We start from the raw sequence: 16504 nt of genomic DNA, 5'->3' as shown, positions 1-16504 counted from the left end.
AGATAAATCAAAGCCACTATGGAATTGCTCATATTAAGTCATGGAACCAATGGTCTGAGCTATCTGTCCAGACTCCCTTTTTGCACAGTAGGGCAAAATAGTCACTTTAAGGGCATACTTTGTCTTAATTTAAAATCTTAGTACAAAACTGAGCATAAAAATTATCTCTTCATCCATTTATTGACTAAAATGAAGCCTACACGTGTAGTTATCTACATAGCAAGTTTCAAAGCTATGTGAGAAAACATTCACTCCTGCTCTGGAGCACACATTCATCAATATCAGAATTAAGGTGTCAGGGAAATTTGACTGTACTTGGGTTCAGAGTGGTTTTGTATGTGTCAGTTTCTGAGTAAGTGCTGGAAAAATCAAATCCTCATCCCTTCTTCATGGAAACAGTATCTATTACTATCCATCAGCATAAAAAGGTGACTTTACACTAATGAATTACAGATATAAAGCTCTTTACTGAACGTATCTGTAAATGAAATTAATCCAACACTATATCAGGAAATCTTTCTGTACTGGCAAAAGCAGAAACCTTAGTCTGCTGAATAAAATGTGTGATGTTCAACTTCTGTTAATGAAATAAGAGCCAATGCAGAATGATGTCCATTGAAAGGTCATGTAGAGTGTATCAGTAAGGGTTTCATATAAGTATGTGTAACTCTCATCTTGTTATTTCTGTGTTTTGTTTTTTTTTCTTTTTACATTACATTTTGGTGGATTTAAGAGAGCAGTAATGTGTAGAATAGATATTAAAAAGTCTGTAATTTGCACAATACTTGAAGAGTGAGCCTATTTCAAGGAAATAAAATAATGTATGCTCTAAATAGATAGAATGACATTATTTTTGTGTAAAGTAAAAGGACATGTTCTTAATGAAAGTATCTGTAAAACAATTTCCTTTTTACAAGCACTTAAGATAAAAATTATCAGTAAGGAAATACTGTAGAATCCCTGGCTTATTTAAATTCCTATTTATATGTCAGCACTCATTTTCATAGCCACATGCATCCTTCCTCATTTTAAAGTTGGTCAAAATTGTTTGTGACAAGATTTTGAAAGTTTTCAGTCAACTCTGCTTTCAAAGTGGATGTGATAATTAGCTCCTGGAATTCATGTTTTGAATAACTGAAAGCAGTTTAGTAGGGTAACAATTAGTCAGAAATATTTCTTGAAAGGTCAGCTCACTTCTGTGTCTGCCTTGCCTTTCTTTTTTTGTAAGGAAAGTAAAAAATGAAAGACATTAGAACACTCTTTACCTTGCTAAGAATAAATGTCAAAGTCATATCTAAAGGGAGAACACTAAACAGCTACCAAAATGCAAATTAACACCTACAGAGATCTATTGGACAATTCTTTTTTAATAGTAACATGACAAATATGAGCAGGCAGGTTTTGCCATTAAGAGAGACAAGATCAAAGGACCTGCCAGAGAAATTCAGTTTCTGGGAGTGCGGTGGCAGGATGGTCGCCATCACATTCCACAGGATGTGATCAACAAAGTTTCCACCATGGCAGTTCCCACCAATAAGAAGGACACTCTGTCTTTCCTGGGTGCAGTGGGATTTTGGAGACTACACGTTCCTGGATTCAGTCAAATTGTCAAACCTCTGCATGATGTGACTTGTAAGAGAAACAATTTTGAGTGGAGACCTGAACAACAAGCAGCCTTTGATCAGATCAAGCAAGAAGTAGTCCCTGCTTGGTGCCTGTTAGATCTGGTCTGGACATTAACAATGTTCTGTACACAGCTGCCAGTGACAATGGTCCAGCTTGGAGTCTTTGGCAGAGAGCTCCAAATGAGACACATTGTCATCCACTTGGTTTCTGGGGTTGTAGCTACAGATGTTCAGAGGCAAGTTACACTCCAACAGAGAAAGAAATACTAGAGGCCTATGAAGGACTGAAAGCAGCTTCTGAAGTGATTGGAACTGAGTCATAATTGCTTTTAGCTCCTAGACTGCCAGTTCTAAACTGGATGTTCAAAGGCAAAGGTTCATCACCACATCATGCCACAGATGCAACCTGGTCTAAATGGATGGCTTTGATAACCCAACAAACACGAATGGGTAATCTTGATCACTTTGACCTAGTGGAAGTGATCACCAACTGGCTGGAAAGCACAGACTGTACAAAACCTCCAGAGAAGAGAGTAAGCCATGCTAAAGATGCTTCTCCCTATGGTGATCTCTCTGATCAGGAGAAGAACTATGCTTTGTTCACAGATGGTTCCTGTCATCTTGTTGGGAACAAGCGAATATGGAAGTCAGCAGTCTGGAGTCCTACCAGGAATGTTACTGAAGCAAGAGATGGAGAAGGTGAATCCAGTCAGTTCACTGAGGTAAAAGCTGTCCAACTTGCTCTTAGTGTTGCTGAATGTGAAAATTGGCCTATCCTTTACCTCTACACCAACTCATGGATGGTAGCCAATGCTCTATGGGGTTGGCTGAAGGACTGGAAGAAGAATGGTTGGCAGAGGAAAGGAAAGCCTATTTGGTGTGCTGACCTATGGCAGGACATTGATGCACGGCTGGAGAGAATTCCAGTTAAGGTGTGGCATGTGGGCACACACATGCCTAAGAGCAGAGCCACTGAGGAACACCAACACAACCAGCAGGCAGATCAAGCTGCTAAAATTTCTCAGGTTGATACAAACTGTGATCTTGACCTTGATTGGAAACACCAAGGTGGACTGTTCCTAGCTCGGTGGGCCCATGATTCATTTGGACATCAAGGCAGAGATACAACCTACTAATGGGCACATGATAAGTCACTTAACTTATCCGTGGACACTATCACGCAAGTCATAGATGACTGTGACATCTGTGCTGCTATTAAGCAGGCTAAGTGAATCAAGCCCTTATGGTATGGTGAGAGGTGGTCAAAGTACAAGTATGGTGAAGCCTGGCAGATTGACTACATCACTTTACCTCGATCTCGTTCTGGCAAGCAGTATGTGCTAACGATGGTAGAGGCCAGCACCGGATGGCTGGAAACCTATTCATTTCTACATGTCACTGCACGTAACACCATTCTTGGCTTGGAGAGACAAACCATGTAGAAGCATGGAACTCCAGAGAGAATCAAATCAGACAATGGCACTCATTTCAAGAACAATCTTGTGAAAAACTGGGCCAAAGAGCACGGTATTGCGTGGAGCTACCTCATACCCTACTATGCACCAGCTTCAGGGAAGATTGAGCGCTACAACAGTTTGCTGAAAACCACCCTAATGGCCATGAGTGTGGTACTTTGAAAAACTGGGTGAAGCATTTAGCACAAGCTACCTGGTTCATAAATAATAGGACCTGCACAATGAGATTTGGTGAAAAGAATCTGTTAGGGAAAATTCTTTGATTATTTTCTCCTTCAGGCGAAGGAAACCTGTCTGAGGGGTGGGTTCTGCTGAAGGTCATGATCATACCTACTGGGTAATGCAGGCGAATGATGAAATCCAGCATATTCCACTGAGAAATTTTACTTCAGCTGAGAGAGTTTAAATTCAGAGCACATAATACAAGCTGTTAGGAGTTCTCTGTTCTAGGCATTATCTGGCATCAAAAGACACAATCTACGAGAGAATCTACAGTATAAGAGCACAAACCCAATGTCACCTGGGAGTCCCTGTTCTCATCTCATCTGTGAGGAGCCAAACTGTTTACTGTTTTCTGAGTTTTTGAATCAGCTGCATCCAAGATAGCTGGAACAAAGTGTGAACTAAACTTGTAATATTCATTATTGTAAATATTGCTTTAGATTAGGCAGAATAGTTCTTAGAAATACTCTGAGTGAAACAGACAGGGGTGGATTGTGTGAATTTAAGGCTAACTGGAATATTTAAGTGAGAGAAATTAGATTATAGGCTGTGAAAAGGAAACAATGGTGATGTCTACATAAAATGTAGATAAGACAGAGCGGGAGAGTCAGCATGTGTGTGTCTGTCACAGCTGGGGCCCTGGGCTGTTTCGTTGTAACTAATCCTTCTGCTCTCTAACCCCCTTTGCCCATCCTCCAAGCTCACCTTGACCGTAAGGCATAGTCTGGGATAAGGTAGAGGGGAGGAAGGAAGGTCGAAGTGTGGTTGAGAGTGTCTCCTGGGGACTCTCATTTCTGGGAGGAGTGTTGTGTTTCTGTATTACCTTTAACTTGTATGTTTCTGTATATAGCTGTATATAATGTAAATACCTGCTTGTATGTTGTGCTAAGCTGTAAATATAAAGCTTCATTCCTTAATCTGCAGCCGGCTGAGTCTATTCTGGATGATTTCATAAGAGTAGGGGGTGGGTAACACCCAAACTGTCACACTACCAAAAAAAAATACTCCTTATTACCCATTGTTCTACCACTTACCTTTATAACATTAATAATTATTAGCCAAAAATGTTGTTCCCATTTTGGTAAATCACAGCTGAAGTTTAATTAAACTTTTTCATCCCCTGTGGTAAGACATAAAGAGAAAATAAAACACACATACAAAACAAAACCCTACAGTAGTTAGGAAGAAGAGAAGTGGGTGCTTTGGGTGGTTTGAAAGAAAACTGATAAAAAACTTTTTCAGCTATCTGACTGGTTGATTACTTATTTAATATCTAGCTTCTGTACATGAAATTTACAGCATTAAATTTGACATTATGATGTGTTCAGCTATACATATTTTAAAAGCAAAAACCCAACTCTCTTAATTTAATTAAAGGCAAGAGGATTCATTAGAAGACCAGACACGAGTAGTGTGTAATGTAATCAAGTGTTTTTTTACAAGGGATCTATAGATTACTTTATATTATATATACTTTAATGGCTCAGTGTATTACATATGCTTAACATATACAAAAACACATATTCAAACATATGCAGTTGGAAGATGCCAAAAATACTTTTCTCTACATGAAAATAACAGCTGAAATAAAGGAAATTTCATCATAATGTGTTGGGACTTTTTTGCCAAAGCTACAGATGCAGCATTTAGGCTGAAGCTTGTCAGTGAGCCACCTTCACTATATGAACTTTTTAAGCTTAATCCATATGAGATACCACACAGTGATGCAGAATCAATCTAAATTAGAATACAAGCCACCAGCACTTAGACTGTTTGGCAGTCTACACGTATGACAGTTTCACTCAAAAGAAAGAGTTCTAAAGCTTCCACAATTTTAGTAAAAAATTAGCACTGTAAAACACTTTTCAAAGCCAACTGCATTTCTTTTGTATTCAGAGATACAATTTGTTCTGTACATCTTTTTGTTTTTGTTATGGCTTTCTCTCTCTCTCTCTCTCTTTTTTCCCCCCCTATTTTCTTCTTTGCAGGAAAAACTGGTAAAATGCCAGATATCGATTTGGACAGCAAATCCAAATATTAAGAACATATCTTATCTACAGTACAAAATAATATGTTGAAGCTAGGTTTAATCATGTGTTCTAAAATTCTTTCAGATGCAATGATTAACAGAATGCTAAAAATGAGATGAATAATTTAACAATTCACTGAGCATTCATTAATTTACTTCATGACATCTATCAAAGTCTTCATTTTTCAACCTATACTTCCAAAATATGTTTATTTGCAAGACATATTGCAGAGAAATAAAATGTACCTCAAACAGTAATCTTGCACTTGTTATTCATGTTGTTATTGGTTAAATAATTTTATGGAAAATTATAATCACATCAATGACTTCCTGAATCAGTCATATTCTCAAATTCCCTGGTTAATTTCATACATGCCTTCTCTTCCAGTTGAGAATTCCCACAAAATGAATAGGTGTCACAAACAAATTCTCTGCCATTGTCCCACCAGCACTTACCTGCCCAGCACTTGTCTTCTGCTTAATGATTTATAGTTTAAAAAGTGCTTCATTTACTCATATTGCCTTCTGACAGAAATCACTAGAAAACATAGCTGGAAAAGATGGAGTTGGCAGTGCTGCTTATGATGCTTCAGCCTCAATCCATGAATTCATCAGGAATGTGTTCCAAACATCCCTGTCAAAAGGAGTTTGAACACCCACTCAAAGGAATGGCCTTGTTTGGCAAGCATGTGACCTGCATAAGAAGGACTCTGCCTGTCTTTCCTGTTGTGGGTGTTCCACTTTACAAGGAGGATACCTCAAAACACAAGGAGAGATCATGAAAGAATGATTTCCTAGACTGGTGATAATAGCTTTGCTGCGAAGGGCAGATTTAAGTCAGTCATTTCTTTGGTGAATATGGGGTATGTAATTACAAACAGCCATTTCACTGCATGTTCATGCATGCTAAAAGTATCTCAGCTTGAGTCACAACATTTTCCTTGTCACTTCCATCTACTTCATTCCTCTCAATATAATAGCTGTTGACAATTTTCTATATTGACTGTATTCCAAAGGACATGTCTTTCCTATGTTCACTGTAAAGTCAACTGATGTTTCAGAAGAAGGCACAGCAACTATGTTTAACATTATGAATGTCAACATTGACAATATAATATCCATTTAATCAATTCTGATGTGATTAGTACCACAAAAAATATAACCAACGTGCATCATAACAGAACCAGAGGCTGTGCATCTTTATGTCTTTGATAATAACCCTGGAAACAACCAGTTATAATGTAAGACTTCAGAGACTTCATAGAGGGGAGTGTTGGAGGCTTGAAAGGACAAAAGAACCCAAACTGTAGCAAGTAAAATAATTAAACATACCTGACTGTTAATGTGAATACCAGCAGCAGGTGCTGTTCATCTCCTACACTGAATACTCACTCTATCAGAGGACATGCTTCATATTTTTAATGCTCACTCTTCTCCATTTCTCTTCTTCAGTTTTACAGGGAAACTGAGGTGATCCTGGAATCTGATTTAAGAGCCTTTTGAAGTCCAACAGTCACCACAAATAAACTTTCACCACATGAGCAATGCGTCTCTCCTATTCTTCCTTTACAAGTTTTATTGAACCTCATGAAACTATTCAAGGCAAAACATGCCATAAACCTTGAAATAGTAAAAAGCTTGCAGTATGATTCTGCAGTATGTCTGCTTAGAATACACTGAGAACTGAGAAGCATTGATTAAAATTCTTCACATTTCAATGAACCTTTAAATTTTTTCACTAACATTCCCCCTGAAACTCCAGAAATTGAAGAGTATCAGGAATTAAAACCTTATTCTCTTAATTTTTTAAAGGGTCTTTTATTTTTATAGTGAGTTTTACCTAAAAAAAATTCTAAATAAAGTCCTAATGTGTTCTATTCATAGTACAAGGATAAACATTTAAGACATCTTTTGACTTTAAAATATAACTTCTACATTTTATATTTAATATCACTAATGCAATATAGATTTGCAATCATTCATATATTCCTTTGGCAAATACCAACAATAGTTATGGGAGATATTAACAGAAATATTAAGAAATATGACAGCATTTACTGTATGCCTACCAGTCAATAAATCTGACTATTTCACTCTGAGCTCTGGAAAAGCTACCCAGCCATATATCCCACCATAACACTGCCAACACTGTCACTAAGCTTTGTGTTGATGCTGACAAGTGGCTGGCAACTCCCTGGGAGAAGGGTAGGCTGCAAGTAAGAAGTTTCTTATTACACTGCAGAGACATGAAAACTTCCATATTATAAGCTAAATAAGATTATCTGATAAATGATTGAGAATAAAAAGCACCCAAACAGCCACAGAAAAGTATTCCCAAATAAGAAGGATCACTAAACAATCCAGTGACAAGAGCAAAGCCATTAATTGCATGCAGTGTACTACACCTTATCCTAGATTAAACTAAGCACTAGAATAAATGACAGACAATACAGAATGACATCTCAGTGGAGGTACACTAGAGAAAAACCTTTAGCTGTTTCTTCATAATAAACTTGGACCTACACAATGTTTCAGACTGTAATATGAGTTCAGACTGAGTTCAGGCTACCTGGAAGTCCTATACAGAAACTACTAACAGGACATTTTTTTTTTTTTTTCAGAAAGAAGCTAATAAATTTGGGAATCCTCTGAAAACAAGATATGTTTAGCTTTCCTGCCCAACTTTGACTTTGCCATTTGGTTAAATGACTTACACAGGAGTAGCTAAATCAGTCTGAAATTGATCAATGTAATCTTCAAGAAGATTGTAGCCAAGTGGGGGTTGGTTTCCTCTCCCAAGCAACCAGCAACAGAACAAGGGGACACAGTCTCAAGTTGTGCCAGGGGAGGTACAGGCTGGATGTTAGGAGGAAGTTCTTCCCAGAGAGAGTGATTGGCATTGGAATGGGCTGCCCAGGGAGGTGGTGGAGTTGCCTTCCCTGGAGGTGTCAAAAAAAAAAGCCTGGCTGAGGCACTTAGTGCCATGGTCTAGTTGACTGGCTAGGGCTGGGTGCTAGGTTGGACTGGATGATCTTGGAGGTCTCTTCCAACCTGGTTGATTCTATGACTCTAAGTGCAGATTACTGTCATACCAGAATTTGTCTCTCTTCTTGCATGGCATTACCATTGAGTTCATTCCAGAGTAACACTGAAGGTTTGCCTACATGGTGTGAAGCTGGATTAATTTTCTACCAAACATGTTCTGAAAGCAATTCTTGTCCTGTATTATAGGTTAAAGACAAGAAAGTCACAGTATTTGTCACCACTGGAGATGTAGAGGTTTTCAGAAAATTAAATGTCATGAATTACTGAAGAAAATTCAAGATACACTGAAATACACTGCAGAATTCTCCAAGATACCCAACTGTAATATGAAATCAAATGTGAACTGGATTCCAGCTTCAATGTATTTTTTCACTTACTAACTATAACAAAGGAAATCAGAACAAATTTAGTCAGAGCACATGTATTAATAATTTTAAATGCCAAAAGCATGCTATGGCAGAGTCAGATGAAAAATGGGGCTGCTGGAACCAGACATAAAAGTTATCCCAGAAACTAAATTTGTTGATGTCATTTTGTTGTAACAGAAATAGAGGCAAATGAAGACGTGATCCAGAACCACAACACAAACAGAAATGTCTGCTAAACATGTTCCTGTAAGAGGCTGCATGCTGACAAGCTGAAACTGTTTTGGTTATATTGCATCAATTTATAGGAATGTTGGTGGGGCTGTTTGTTTGTTTGGGGTCTTTTTGGTTTGTTTCTATTTTTTTTCCACAGCCTACACATCGATCATACTAAAAAAACATCAGGAAAGATCCACTGCTGAATTCTCTAACTCATCCTATAGTGAAACAGTGTAAAGGTAAGTCAAAGAAAAATGCTGTGACCAGATAACACACTGCAGACCAAAACAACACAGACAACTTTCAAACAGAACTTCTGTAGCACAGGAGATAAATTTTATCCATGTGGTAGAGTCGTTGTGCATCTCTCCAGAAGGCCCCAAACAATCCAAAAAACACTTTGCTGTGAAGTCACTTGGTTCATTAAAACAGTCCATACTCTAGTATGTAGGATCCAATGCTAAAGGCAGTTATAGCATTGTGTGTGTGTGTTGGAAATTAATAATCAGCTATTCAGTTATGAATATTATTTTTGTATTAATGTTATTTGAATCATTAATATTAAAAAAGTCAGGAAAAATCCCTGAGATTCTTTAAATTTTTGGTCAACACAGAATTAAACAGTTTAAACAACCAGAACTTGGAAAAATAGGAATGGGAAAACAAGAAAATTCTAATTATGCTTGTGGAGCCTTAGCATCAACTTCAGCATATGTAGTCATTTTGGCCCCTAGGTAAGTTTCCTGTACAAAGATGCTTCCAAAATTCATAATAATGATCCTGAGGTAAAATATAAAATATTCCAGGCAGAGGGAAGAAGAGAAGAACTGAGTTACCACTGCTGAGCTGCTAGTGCAAGCTGCAAACAGGTGGCTGCCGTGACTCCCAGTTAATGAGCTGCAAATGAGGTGCTGTTCTGGGTGGAGGGTCAGTGCAGAAAGGGGCAGTTTCTAAATCACCCCACATCAAATACAACATTTTGAAAATTAAACTGGCCAATAGGCTCTAGCATCATTGTTCTGGCCAGTGAATTCAAAGCTTTGTGACCACACAGGCACATTGAGGGGCAGCACAAGGCACCTGACACAGTGCTAAAACCTTAGCCTTCAAGGCTTTGCTGGGGAAAAACCCTTCCTTGTTTGCTCATTCTACTCAACTTCCCAGACCTGCAACATGAGGAGAGCATAGGTTAAACCGACCTGGCAGGATTTATACCCTACCAGGACACTGTGAAATAGCCCTAACCAGAAATATAAGAGTTGACACTGAGATAAGCAAATATTTGATGCTTAAAATGGAACAATATGCCGAAGTGACATGAATATGTCAAATGTATATACTGAGTGGTACAAAATGCACAACTGTTCAGACATAATAAAACTCTCCAAACTCATCAAATCACAACCCTGTGCTGAAGTGACTTAGGCAAGTATCATTTTTAAAGGCAGGAGTTCTATTCTATGTTTACTAAACACTCATTCGTGGAAGAGTTGGAAACTGATTGAGGTACATTTTTCAGGTGTTTAGCATAGATATCAACAACAGAAAAACCTAAAAAAATTCTAGCTATCATGTATGCTTCAAGATAGCTACACGAAGTAATTATGAAAGATTAATCCTGGGTATATAATATAACCAGAAGTCAGGACAGTAGAAATTAAATCCATACACTTGCAGAGCAAAGACAGGGCAAAAGTGAGAGCAAAGTCAAACAATAACTCAAACAGTAATTTGTAGGAAATATCAGTAAGTTGTTCTGTAAATACAAGGAACTGATGGGCATGATAGAAAGGACTACTGACAAAAGATCATCTCCATATGATATTGTATTTACTAATCACTTCTTGTCTCATCAAATCAGACAACTGTAACAGAAGATACAAGACAACTACAGATATTGATAAAATGAGAAGCAGCAGATAACATGGAAGAAGGAATCCAGAATGAAAGGCAGCATCAGAAAATAATGTTACGTACACATAGTCTGAGCTCTACCTGCAGTTTTCACCACACTGTAGAAGCTTCATTTATAACAAACATACCCAGTTGTAAAAATAGCATAGAACCATGAGGTAGGGCACAGCCTAGTACTTGTTCTCTGTTAAAAAATTAGCAAAACAACAGAAATAAACACCAAATCTTAAAGGATGTATGAAAAGCTTAGTGTGAATGACACAGACATGTAAAGTCTTAGTGTGAATGATATGACCATAAACACAAGATGAAGCAAGCTTAACCTAGTTTGCAAGTAAGCTGTTCCTGCAGTATAATAATCATTGCTATTTATAACACAAAGATATTCACAGGTTCCTGTGGTGATCAGAGAAAAGATCAGCATCATAGAATCACAGAATCATAGAATCATAGAATCAACCAGGTTGGAAGAGACCTCCAAGATCATCCAGGCCAACCTAGCACCCAGCCCTAGCCAATCAACTAGACCATGGCACTAAGTGCCTCATCCAGGCTTTTCTTGAAGACCCCCAGGGACGGTGCCTCCACCACCTCCCTGGGCAGCCCATTCCAATGGCAAATCACTCTCGCTGGGAAGAACTTCTTCCTAATATCCAGCCTATACCTACCCTGGCACAACTTGAGACTGTGTCCCCTTGTTCTGTTGCTGGTTACCTGGGAGAAGAGGCCACCCCCCACCTGGCTACAATGCCCCTTCAGGTAGTTGTAGACAGCAATGAGGTCACCCCTGAGCCTCCTCTTCTCCAGGCTAAACAACCCCAGCTCCCTCAACCTCTCCTCATAGGATTTGTGCTCCAGGCCCCTCACCAGCTTTGTTGCCCTTCTCTGGACATGTTCCAGCACCTCAACATCTCTCTTGAATTGAGGGGCCCAGAACTGGACACAGTACTCAAGGTGTAGTCTGACCAGTGTTGAGTACAGGGGAAGAATAACCTCCCTTGTCCTACTGGCCACACTGTTCCTGATGCAGGCCAGGATGCCAAGAATCTTAAAGTTTAGATGGTCTAACAGCAGAGTATTTTAACATGCATTTTGGGTAAAGCCAGCAAAGAGTCCCCCTCATGTGTTTCTACATTAGGATCAGTCATAAGGGAGAATTACACCACCTGTAATCAAAGCAGTTATTGCAACCAGTGAGATTTGGATATTCCCTGGCATCTGCATTGTGTAAGTCTCAAGACACTCCCATTTGTTTAAGATAATGTGTGTTCAATTACAGTGAGGAGATACTCATGCTTAAATTTTCCATTTTAAGCAAGGTTCATTAGGATTGGGTAGAAGAATGTGAAATTATAAACTTGTGGGTGTTAGACAATAGAAATCTCACAGCAGCAGCAGCAGCAGCTTGGAAATAACACTTTCTGCAATATCAAGTCATGTCAAATAATCTTCCATCCATAAAAAAAAACACAGCATTGAATGCAAGCTAATGAGGAATGCTGAATCTGGGAACAAGTAAACCTGTCAGCTACACATCAGATGGCAGGCATGAAAGGTACAACGCTCTCCAACACAGAGCAAATGCTCTGTAGCTTTTAATATACTCCTGTCATATGAATTTGGTCAATGAAGTAGAAAAAATGGTCAAAAACCTTCACAAATTTGGCTGGTTCCTGGATTGTAGCTTCCCTAATGAAAAGTTCAAATAGTCAGTTTGCTACTTGTTCATCACATAATCAAGCTCTATAAAAGAGTTCCAGGGCCTGTGTGTCATGGTAGGCCTGACAGCCCCAAAATAGGCTTACACATGTCCTGCCTTGCCTAGGCAGGTTTCTCTGCTCCACCAGAGAGGCAAGTGCAGGAAAAGGACGCCAGAGTACCTGGAGCCACTGAGTCTGGCCTGCCCAGGGTCCTGTGGTAAACAAGGTACACACACTCAGCTTATGCCTGCCTAGTGCAAGGCCTTTGCTTTTCCCAAATTTGGGTAAAAGTGAGCCTATGCCTTTGCCTAATACGGTAGGGTCTGGCTAACTGCCATTGTGCTTGGCTATTCTGTGTCCAAAGGGCAACTCATCTTGGCCCATATTGATAAAAGGAGATACTCAGGTAGACAACGTGCTTGCCTGTTCTCTGCTATTGTTCTGCTCTCTGCTGTGCTCAGCCATGCTCTGCCATTGCCTGTTGCTATTGCACACTGCCTCATTGCTTGCCTGGTAAACTCCGCTGTCGCGAGTTGCCAGAAGCAGACCCTGGATGCCCGTACGCGATCAGCCTGTGTGGTCAGCATGACATTGTGCTGAGACTGCACCACATCTGCCTGCTGCACCTGAAAGTCCTGCTTAGAACTCCTGGACATATATACAGATCCTCCAGCAGAAGCCAGGAGACAAGGTCAGTGAGTGTCTGTGTCCTTTCCCCAGAAGCTGGGAAGAATTAAGTCTCAATGTCTGACAAGACAGAGTTCTCTGAAAGCGTTTGGGCACTGTTTGGACTGTGGCTAACTCCCACGAGTAGGGTAATATTAATAATAATAACCTGTGAGTAAATGCTTAAATGCCTCTTTGTAATTCTCCATTGCCTTCTGCCTAGAGCAGAAAGAGTTCCTTGAGCCCATCCACTGGGCAAGCAGCATATAAGCGGCATTTGACCGCGGGAATCTTCTCTTCCAGTACGATTAAAGGGTTGGACTTGATGATCTGTGAGGTCTCTTCCAGCCCTGATGATACTGTGATACTGTGATTGCTGTTTATATATTTTGCTGGTTACTACTAGATCTAGATATTATCCACAGAATGTTTCCATGACTGTGTAAGAACCAAAATATTATGAAAATTAGTGGTCGGGGGTAGTGAGAGTTCTGAATAGCAAAATTAATAAACAATATTAATTTTGGAGAAAATATCATTTGCATTAATTAATTTCCCCTCTGCAACACTGTGTCAACAAAAAAATGTTTAAAGCTGGCAGTATGGCCTGACTCCAGGAAATGAAAATGAGGAAAAGGTTGGTTCTTTACAACTGTATCTAGGAGCCATGCCTCAGGAGTTAAATGTACTTAGCAGCTCCAGTCCTTTTGACAAGTGAAAATATTTACAATGCTGTAACCTACAGTGTTTATATTGGAAATAATACTTCTGAAACAATGTAACTGTAACTTATGAAAATAACATATAACCTGGAGGTGCTTTGGCCCTGGCTGGGGGCCAGATGCCCACCAAAGGTCTATTACTCCCCTTCTTAGATGGACAGGGGAGAGGGGAAAAATATAACCAGTGGTTTATAAGCAAGATAGAAGCAATTTAATAGGATGAAAAGCAAAAGCAAAGGCCACGTGGTGAAGCAAGAGCAAAGAAAGATGTTATTCTCTACTTCCCATCAGCAGACAATGCTCAGTCACTTCCCAGGAAGCAAGCCTTCAATACACATAGCAGTTGCTCTGGAGAACAGATGCCATCAATGAATGTCCTAACAATTCCTTCTTTCATTTAACTTTTCTATTTGAGCTGACATCACATGGTATGAAATACCTCTTTGGTCTGTGTAGGTCAGATGGCCCAGCTATGTCCTCTCCCAAGATCTTGCCCATCCTTCGGCCTGCTATTGAGGAGGGAATACTGGAAAAGCACAGCCTTAGTGCTTGGCTCAGCAGCAGCTAAAACACTGTTGTGTTTTCAACATCCAGCTACATCACTGCAAAACACAGCACAAAGAAAGATGCTCTGAAGAAAATTATCTGCAGCTCAACCAAGCCCAATACAGACCTGCAGGACTCACAAAATGGCAACATCCAAAGCCCAGAGTCTGATTTTGTGTTTTGTCTGGCCCTACACAGTGCTTCCCATAGGAACAAATGTGATTTGGAGACATAAAGGCTGCCTGACTTTATTAGAGTGGAAGTTAGGTGATCATTCCTGTTAGTCCATTTTCAATTCAATATTTTAACCACTTTGTTTAATGAAGGAAATAACATTTCTGCCCAGTCCCTAGACTGAATCAAGCCATTCTTCTGCAAGTCATTCACATCTACAGAGTAACTTAATCTCATATACCAGAATATTATTAAAATTGCTTTTACCTAGCCTTTTCATTTCTGAGAATGAAGAATAGGAGAGGAGAACACTGTAAAAAAAGATTGTGTGCAAGGTCTGTCTTTTTTTTTGTCTTGCCAGAGGAAGTATTCAAAACCAAGCAAAGCCAGATCTATGTTGAGTTTTCCTGATTTTGTATATAATCACAGAACTCAGATTATCCTGTCTTGGCCATGCAGAAAATACAGAATTCAATGAAATAAGGGTGAAAAGGATTAACTATTTTGAATCTTACATGTGTATACTGTGCTAGTTTGAGGAAAACGGAAATATTTTAGTGAGAAGAATTAGATTCTAGGCTGTGAAACCAGTGGTGATGTCTACTTCACTCATAGGCTTTCTGAGACGTATAAAAAAAAGAACATAAACATAGATAAGAGAGTGAGTCTGTGTCACAGCTGGTGTCTGTGCTTTCTCTCTGGGCTGCTGCTTCTGTGTAACTAAACCTTCTGCTTTCTAACCCCCCTTGCTGATTTTCCAAACTCACCTTCTGCGTAAGGTATACTCTGGGGTAAGGCAGAGGGGTGGAAAGAAGGTGAAAGGGTGGTTGGGAGCCCCTCCTGGGGACTCTGATTTCTGGGGGTGGGTGCTATATTTCTGTATTACTTTTAATTTGTCTATTTCTGCATACAGCTGTATATATTGTAAATGTCTGTTGTATATTGTGCTAAGCTGTAAAAAATATAGCCTCATTCCTTAATTTCCAGCTGGCTGAGTCTAGTCTGGGTGATTTCAGAAGAGTAGGGGGCAGGCAGGCAACTTACAAACTGTCACATGATGACTTCTGTCTATTGAGCTCCCAAGTTGAGGAGTAGTCAGTAGTTGGCTGATACCCCTCAAGCAGGCTTGGCAATCGTGGATCATACATTAGACTATGTTATATAGAAAAAATCACCTGAAGCATGTAAACCAATATTAATATCAAGAAATAGTAAGATAAACCCATTGGGAGGCAAACCTGCTGACTGTTTTCCTGCATGCCACCTTGATTGGTCTGCAATGAATCTGAAGTTAATGTATCAGTCACATTAACAATCAGCCAGATTTCTGAAATTGAAGCTTTCTTTATTCTGTTTTCTCAACATTTCAGATATAAAATTATTGTACAAGCTTTGAAACTTTTTTTTTTCTACTTAGGAGAACCATGACAGCATTAAACATGGCATGAAAACATCATTTGTGGTAGACTAAAAGGAATTGGATTATATATGCCTAAATAAAATAGGCAGGAGTAATTTTTTTTCCTGCAGGCTGTCTCTCCTTACATTCAAAGGCAACACTGCATGTTCAGTGTCACACTGAAGAAATAGAAATAGGACAGTTGGGGAAACAAGCCCTGAGAAATTCACAATACTAGTATTTCACAGGATTACAGTATCACCAAGGTTGGAAGAGACCTCACAGATCATCAAGTCCAACCCTTTACCACACAGCTCAAGGCTAGACCATGGCACCAAGTGCCACGTCCAACCTTGCCTTGAACAGCTCCAGGGATGGCGACTCCACCACCTCCCCAGGCAGC

Source organism: Pogoniulus pusillus, chromosome 4, assembly GCF_015220805.1.
Source record: "Pogoniulus pusillus isolate bPogPus1 chromosome 4, bPogPus1.pri, whole genome shotgun sequence".
Lineage (NCBI taxonomy): Eukaryota > Metazoa > Chordata > Aves > Piciformes > Lybiidae > Pogoniulus > Pogoniulus pusillus.
The sequence above is the reverse complement of the archived record's forward strand: the minus strand, read 5'-3'. Positions refer to the sequence as shown.